Source organism: Fukomys damarensis, unplaced genomic scaffold (genome assembly GCF_012274545.1).
Source record: "Fukomys damarensis isolate Sample0158 unplaced genomic scaffold, DMR_v1.0_HiC HiC_scaffold_35, whole genome shotgun sequence".
NCBI classification, from domain to species: Eukaryota; Metazoa; Chordata; class Mammalia; order Rodentia; family Bathyergidae; genus Fukomys; species Fukomys damarensis.
Window position 1 is genome coordinate 30,549,371 of NW_022900947.1, and position 8,992 is coordinate 30,558,362.

Here is an 8,992-nt window from a genome sequence, read left to right on the forward strand (position 1 = left end):
ACAAAGAACACCTGAGAAACTACATGAATACCAAACCAGCACTACAAGGAATTCTAAACAAGATCCTAGAAAAAGACAATGAAGGCAACAACACCATGAGGCCCAACAGAGCAAATCAAATAGGCAAGGCAAGAAATTAAAAGGAGAAGGTGAAAAAGTAAAAAGAGTCAACAAAAGGCCAATAACATGTCAATAATAAGTCAGTACATATCAGTTATAACCAGCATTGTCAATGGCCTCAACTCACCAATGAAGAGAATTAGACTGGCAAAATGGAATAAGAAGCAAAATCCAATAATATGTTGTATACAAGAAACACACCTAGTGCAAAAAGAAGCCCATAGACTGAAAGTGAAAAGATAGAAAACAATTCTCCATGTGACAGGAGCCCCCGCAAAAAACAGGAGTAGCAATCTTATTTGCAGACAAAGTAAATTTCAAACCAAAACTGAATCTAGTATTATTGATGTAGGACAGTACTGTATCATACCTCTATGAATGTAAAATATCTAGTACCTGCTTTATGATACATAGTAAAGACTGTGCTTTATCAGAGCTATATTTAATTATATTACTCTAGAATGTTCTCTTTCCAGATGACAATTAAGAGGCTAATAGAAAAAAATGGTGCCAGGTATCACAGCAGCAACAGAACTTTGCTGTTTACTGGATATTATTCTTTTCTTTGTTTCTTTTTTTAATGGAATGTGCTGAATGTCTATAATTCAGGTTCAGATGACTGCAGAACCTGGAAAAGCTGTTGCTGCTATCAATGCATAACATACTATTAGTCTTTATACACACACACACACACACACACACACACATATATAAATTGAATTTTGGGAAACTTCAACGGTGCTGCCAACTTCGGAAAAAGTCATCCCAATTTACTGTGTTGACTTGGCATTGTACAGAAATGGACAACCATATTGGTCTAGAAATGTTAATTAATTAATTAATTTATTTTTTTCCCTGTGTATAGGAGTAACACATTGTACTAAATATGTAAGGTCATATCTACGTGGGTTTGATTACAGAAATTAATAAAGTATTCTCTAAATAATGAAAAAAGAATAAGACTATAAGAGTGAGAAGCAATTTAAATATGCTCAGGGACCATTTTTATCTCCAGAATTAAGGATTATTTTGATGTTACATCATTGGCTTTTCTCTTTTACTTTCCTTTTTAGTTTTATTTTAGGATTCCCTATTTTTAATGTTCATACAGAGATTTCTTTAACTGAAATATGGAATAGCTTCTTTGGTGTGAAAAACTATAATAGTACACAGGATCCTAATGAGATAATTAATAATGTGAAATAGGAAGTAAAGGGCTAAAGGTCTAAGGAAAGTGGGAAGGGTGGGGGAGAGGTAATAAGGGAGAGGAAAAAAATATGAGAAACTGAAAAAATGGAAATAAAGTGTTTGTAAATGGGGAGGGGAGGAGGGGGTGAAGGGAGGGCAGGGACAAGGGGAAAAATGAGAATCAAGACCTATTATGTAAAGGTACAGAATCTCAATGATGAATGTAATTGTATTGTATACCTAGATTTTACCAATAACCTCAATTAAAACAAACAAACAAACAAACAAACAAAAATCCCCTACTATGTTTGTGTTAGTATTTATTTATTTATTTATTTATTTTGGTAGTAGCTTGAAGTTTACCACATCTGATACCAGAATTGCTGTCTCTGCTTGTTGGGGGGTTTGTGGTGCATGAAATGTTTGTTTTTGATCCTATAATTTTTAGTACATGAATAGGTTGGATTAGATGAGTTACTTGCATGCCACACACTGTTTAATTTTGTTTTTTTATTCAGTCAGCCAGTCTGTGTCTTTTTTGTTGTTGCTGTTCCATTGGGTTTTTTTTGTTTTTAGTACCGGGGCTAGAACTCAGTAGCTTGAGCTTGGGAGGCAGGCATGGTGCCACTGAGCTAAATCCCTTGCCCAGTCTGTATCTCCTAATTCGAGAGCTGAGGTCATTAATATTGAGAGACTATTAATATGTGTTGGTCATTTACTATCATTTTCTTCTCCTTTCCTTCTCCTTCTTTTTTATACTTTTCTTCTTTATCTGTTGGCGAATCCTTTGTTTTTCTTTTCCTTATTTTTTTGGGGGGAGTACTGGGCATTAGACTCAGGACCTTGCACTTGTAAGGTAGGCAAGGCACCACTGAGCTAAATCCCTGGCCCTCCCTTATGTATTTCTTTATTGCTGTTTATCTATTGACCTCACTTGTTTCCTCTGTTTGTAGCTGTGTCTATTCATTGTTTCTATCAAGAATATTCTTTTTTTTCCTTTTTGTTTTGGTACTGGGAATTGAACTCAGGTCCTTGCATTTGCTAGGCAGGCCACCAAACCGCTGAGCTAAATTCCCAGCCCCTGTCAAGAATATTCTTAAGTCTTTTCTTAAGAGCTGGTTTAGAAACATACATTTTTGGAGCTGTTCTTTTTTTCCTAGAACCTTATTTCTCCATCTATGTTGAAGGGTAGCTTAGCTAGATAAGTTAATCTGGGTCAGAAGTTATTTTCTATTAAGGTTTGAAATACTTCACTCCAAGCTCTTCTGGCCTTTAGGGCTTGTGCTGAGAAATTTGCTAAGATTCTAATTGGTTTACCTGTATTTGTGATTTTTTTGTTTTTTTCTGGATGCTCTTAAAATTTGTTGTTGTTGTTGGAGATCTGGTAATTGAATAAGGCTATGCCTCGATGAGTTTCTTTTTCATTATAGTTGCTTGGTATTCTATAAGTGTTGCTCACTTTTTTGTTTTGTTTTGTTTTTTGTAACAAGAATGGAACTGAGCTTGCCAGGCAGGTCTGGTGCCACTGAGCTAAATCTCCAGCCCTGTTTACTTGTATTTTGAATTCTTTTCTTATGTTTGGTCAATTTTCCTTTATGATTTCTGTAAATATGTTAGTAAAACCATCTATGCTATCTTCTAATTTTTCTCTCACTTCAATTAGCCCTCGATTGCTCTTCTTATTTTTCATCTAGTTACTGCTGAATAATCTTTTCTTGTTCTCTCATTTTCTTCTTGGATTCTTTGAGTTCTTCATTGTAATTTCCCATTTTTTCCCTCAGTATTAGATGCTCTGACTTCACATTGGGTATTTCTGCAATCTACGAATTCTATACAGTTTTTTTCAGGTATTTCTTCTTTTTTTCTGTTTCTGTTTCTTTCTTTCTTTTTTTCCCCCAGGTATTTCTGTCTGACATCTTTTTCAGGATTCTATATTCCTTGATGAATCTATCATTCAAAATTTGAACTGTTTTGGTTAGTTTGTTTGGTTTTTTACCAGTTACCCTGAAATTCACCATAGGCATATAGAATGAACTCATCTATTTTCTTCATCCCTTCTATGAACTTTTCACAGATTCTTGCTACTCAGTATTTGTTTTCTTCTCTCTTTTTGATTCCTTGCTGTGCTTTGGGAGAGTTGGGAGATCTTTTATTTTCTTGCTTTCCCATGCTCCTATGTGTATCTGTGATCTACATCTACGACTTTCTTATATATAGAAGTATAAATACATTCATACCCTCTTCCCCCCCGCCTTGTGGGGAGTTACTGCAGATTAAGGATTAGAGAAGTGAGAGTGTGTGGAGATTTTTTGTCTTTGTCTTCCCAAGAATAATTTTCAGCTTTGTACGTCCTGTGTAAGTATTTACTCCTATTATTTACTAAAGTGATTTGGGGTCCAGGGATTTAGCTCAGTGATTCCACTGCCTGCTTTGCAAGCGTAAGTTTCTGAGTTTGATTCCTAGTACCAAAAACAACAACAACAAAAATAAAGTGATTTGGATGCTATCCCTGTGTTTTGCCAAAAGAATCACTGCTGGGCGAGCACAGCATACCAGATTCAGTCTTACAACATTCCTTTAAGAAAGTCCTTGCGCGTACACTTCCTCCCTTCATCTGTCCTCTATGTACACTATGAGAGTTTATTATCTGTGGTTGTTCTGTAATAAAGTAGTTGAGGTGGGGTGGGGAGAACGAGGGGTGATTGATGCTAAGGGGGAGATTTGAAAGGGGAATAGTGGGAGATGAGAAGAAAAAGTTTGATGTGGGTCTTATTCTACTGGAGTACTTTTAGTTGAGTTGAACCATTAGGATTGAGTTTTCAGAGGATATTTGTGGGGGTAAGGGAGAGACAGGAGACATAGGAGAAAGAAGGTTTACTTTGTGTTTGAGGAAGGCTATGTGGTTGTCAGAATATGCTGATAGGGAGGTCAGTCAGCTAGGTAAGATATAGACAAGCCAAGGCTTAGGCTGGGGAGGATTGAGAGTTAACACTAGAGAAGATAGGAATTACTGTGAGGGAGCTAAATTGAAAAAATTGTTTTTGGTGCTGGGGATTGAACTCATGACCTTGTGCTTTCGAGGCAGGCACAGTGCCACTGAGCTAAATCCCTGGCCCTAAATTGGAAAATTTTAAAATTTGAGAGAGGAATGTGTAGAGAACAGAGAAAGGGAAAGTTACCAGAATCCCCACAGTGGATTCTGTGAGACAGGACAGCACAAGGCAAATTAAATAAAGACAGGAAATGAAGCTTAGAGAAGAAGCAGGGTTCTGGGCCTGATCAGTGCTGCTCTGGGCAGCAAAGATAAAGGCACCCCGAGTTGGCTGCTACTTATTGGGTTCATAGGAAATAGCAGGTGACTCAGAGAGCAGCAATAATCCTAAATTGACAAGGATTTTTTTTTTTTGGTACCAAGGGTCGAACTTGGGTCCTTGCATTTGCGAGACTGGTGGTGGACAAGGATTTTATAATTGGAAACAGTATCAGATGTCTGGGGGCGGTGTGGAAATCCTATGCCCATGAGCACCTTATGCTGATGAAGATCTAAGGTCATGAGAAGTTTAATGTTGATTAGGGTCGAAAGATGAGCAAAGACTGTCTTACAACTGTAGGTGGGATGAGTTAAACTGATAAGGAATTTGTCCCTCCTCAGGTGAAATCTTTCTTTTTCTCAAGGAACCAGGGTATCTTCAACTGCTGTAATCTTGCCCTAGAGTTTCACACAACATGGGACCATTGAGGTCTCAGCTGTGGCAAACTAGAGTTATGTTTCATCATGTCATAGCTGGCCTATAGGCAAGATTAGGCTTTTCCCCAAAATTATGTGGAATGGCTCCCAACAGGAGTGTATGTGTTTGGAAAAAGTGGTGTATGCCTATAATCTCAGAAGTCTGGAGACTGAGGCAGGAGGATAGCCACTAGTCTGAGGCCACCCTGGGGTACAAAGTGAGTTCAAGCCCAGCCTAAACTACAAAGTAAGACCCTGTCTTCACACAAGAAAAAAAAATTTAGTTATTACAGGTCTCATCAACATAAACAGACTGAAAAACACTCATTCTGCATACTTGTTAAATTTTTTATAGCACCAGTGTTCCATTACACAGTTATCATTTCAATACTTGTTATTCAAATCTTATGAATTTCTTTCTTCAAAATAGTACACTTCATATGTGAGGCTTTGGATTTAATACCCAGATAAGAAAATAGAAAATGTGAAATTACAATGGACAGTGCCAAAATCAAGTTTATTAACAACTACAGCACTTATTGAACCTGCGTGCCAATAAATTGGATAATTCAGAAGAAATGGGTAGGTTTCTAAGTACATTTGAATCACTAAAACTGAACCAAGAAGATTTAAAAACCCTGAATAATCCACAAGAGGAAATGAACTTGAAGCAGTGATTAAAAAAAAACAACTATCAATTAACATAAGCCCAGATCATGACAGATTCAGTGATGAATTTTACAAATCCATCAGGAAAGATCTAATACCAAGACTCCTCAAGCTCTAATAAAATTGAAAGGGAATTAGAACTCCCAAAGCCATTCATGAAAGCTATCATTACCATGATTCTAAAATCAGACAAGGATCCAAACAAAACACAAAACCACCAAATGAGATCCAGTTGGATTCTTTCTGTCCTAAGCAAATAGTTGGTTAAGACAGGAGCAAACAGTAGTAAAGTTTTATTAGATGTGGGAAAAGAAAGAGGTTCTATAAAATAAGTTTGGGTAAAGTAAAAGTAGTAAAGAAGTACAGCCTATAGTGTGAGGGTGGGCCACCATGCAAGAATGAACATTGGCAAAATTCAATAGTGACTGTCTTTTTATATCATCCATTCCTCAGTCTGACATCATGTCTACGCCACCTTATAAAAACCTGCTTGAATTCTCGTGAGAAGCCCATATGCAGGAACCATTGTGCTCATGTGTTCTCAGATTCTGTAATTAAAGGGTCACAGCTACTTCCCCAGCCAACTTTGCCATGCTCTAATCTCCTGTTCACCAACACTCAGGAGGCTGAGGCAGGAAGATCACCAAAAGTTCAAGGCTACCTGGAATACATAGTAAGACCCTGTCTAAAAAAAAAAAAAAGAGCAGTGTTTACAGGAAAAGCATATTTCCTGCTAGTTTGGCTTGTGATTTCATTTATAACTCTTTTATGCATCAAAGCCCAGCCTTTGTAAGCTTTCCTGAGAAGGCCTTACTGATGGTGCTTGCTAACATCAGTGGGCAGAGCGGGAATTCTTTCTCATGTGTGTCCTATGTCTCCGGGAAGAAAGAAACACTTGTTGGCTGTGGTGGCACACACCTGTAATCTCAGCACTCTTGAGGCTGAAGCAGAACAGCTGCCATAAATCTGAGGACAGCCTGGGCTGCATAGTGAGTTCAAGGCCAGCCTTACCATATAGCAAGACCCTGTTTCAAAAAAAAAAAAAAAACCCAAAAAACAATTATGGAGCTAAAGGTCAAATTTCTCAAATAGTTCAGGTTCATTTGGGATGAAAATAAAGTTCTCTCTTGTAATCCTTACCAAAAGAGAAACATGAAATAAGCTAACGTCAACTAGTCAGTTGGTTTTCTACTGTTCCTCTCTTTGTCCCCTAGCTTAAAAGTAAAGTCATTTTGAAACAAATGACTGCTTTTTTCTTTTCTTAACCTTTTAAATTATATTATTACTCATATATTAACATATAAATTAATAATATATATTAATATTGTGCTCGTGTGACATATTAATAATATTGATAGTAATGTGTTATATTACTATATATTATATTCTTATAACCTTTTTTTCTTTCAGTACCAGGGATGGCCCTTGCACTTTTGAGGCAGGTGCGGTGCCACTGAGCTCCATCCCCAGCCCATGACCTTATTAACCTTTACTAACCTTCCATTTTATTAACTCTGGCCTTGTCTCCTGCCAGAGCCTCCATCTGCTACACTCAACTGGAGGCAGAATTTAAGAATGGAGCCCTGTGGATGTGAGTCTACAATGTAAAGTGTGCTTCTAGCATCTTGAGCACAGAGCAGAGTGGAAAGGTTGGAGAGTGGATTCAGAAAAGCAAACAATGCGTCAACTTCATGATGCTTCTACGATTGAGGGAAAATCTCTGTTCTAAATGAATGATTGGCATAATTATGGGTCAAATAGGTGGAAGCAATTTGTGAACTTCAGTTAACAGGAAGTTCTGCTGGCCAGTTCTTAGCTGTGGAGCTGGCCCTAGGAGGAGGATTTCAGAGTGGCTTCCTGGGTCTTCCAGACTCTGAAATGAAGGACTCTTCCACTTTACAGGAGTGAAAGGAACTAACCAGCTCAGCAGTAGGACTGGGCTAGTCAGCATGTGGCAGCCTGCTGGATTCTGAGCTTGTAGTATAAAGCCACAAGCATTGCTGCTTAGCCCTTGGCTAGAGGAATTATGAGATCCCTTGCAAAAAATGCTCCCCCTAAGAACCCTGGTGACCAACAGGAGTCTGGGTAACTTAAGCAAGCATATTCTGTGTTACAGAAATCAACTTTCCACTCTATGCCGCAGATATTTAGAAAGCCACTGTGATGGTGGCTCGAATCTATTTTCTATATCTGGAAAAACATAGAGTGCATTACAATCGATACTGTGGTGCCCACTGACCTGGAGCTAAATTTAGAAGTTCAGCTTTCTATCCTTGATGGTGGAGCTCCATTCTAGTTGGGAGGGTCAGGGGGAGGGAGAGGAGAGGAACAAGTGGAGGGCTCAGGTCTGCGACAGTGAAGAAGAAGCAAGGAGAAATCGGAGTTGGAATATATATTTCAAAAAGAGTTAAATGGAGCTTTGGGCGACACATGCCATGAAGAGAAGCCCAAGGTCAGAAAAAGGGTATAAAAAGTCCTTTATATTTAGAAGAAAAGGAAATTTGAATCTGAACATTGGTAATAGTAACCAGCAGGATATACCAAAAGGAAACCTCAAGCATTTCAAATGTTAGATTATTGTCAGGGACAGCAAAGTATGAAGGTGCCTCCCCGGCCCTTTTTATATCTTATTCTGAAACAGGGATTGCTAAATTGCCCAAATTGACCTAAAGATTGTGATGCTCTTGCTTCAGTCTCCATAAGGTGAGAGATTAGAGCTGGGGCAAACCAGTCAAAAACCTGGCAGAGGGCCGGGGATTTAGTTTAGCAGTTCGGTGGCCTGCCTTGCAAGCGCAAGGACCCGAGTTCAATCCCTGGTACCCAAAAAAACAAAACAAAACAAAACAAAAACCCAAAAAAAAACCCAAACCTGGCAGAATATCTTAGTTACAGAGACCTAGGGGACACATATAGAACACAGGATTCAGGATGTTTCTGCCACTCCTGAGCACTGTACACAAAACCAATCAGAGAAGTGCTATTTTCAACCCATCTCCACTGATGAGCCAGTGCAGCGGTGCTGACCTGTAATCCCAGCACTCAGGTGACTCAAATTCAGGGCCAGCCTGGGCTGCATGGTGAATTCAAGGCCAGCGATTTATTAAATCCTTCATTCACACCTGGCAGAAGCCATACAAGTCTTTGAGAGTATAGTTTAAATCTGACACCAGGGCAAATGAAGTTTTTATTTATTTATTCATTTTTGATACAGGGTCTCACTACACAGGTCAAACCGCCCTTGGTCTCATGAGCCCAGGCTGGCCTTGAATTTATGACCATCCTCCTGCC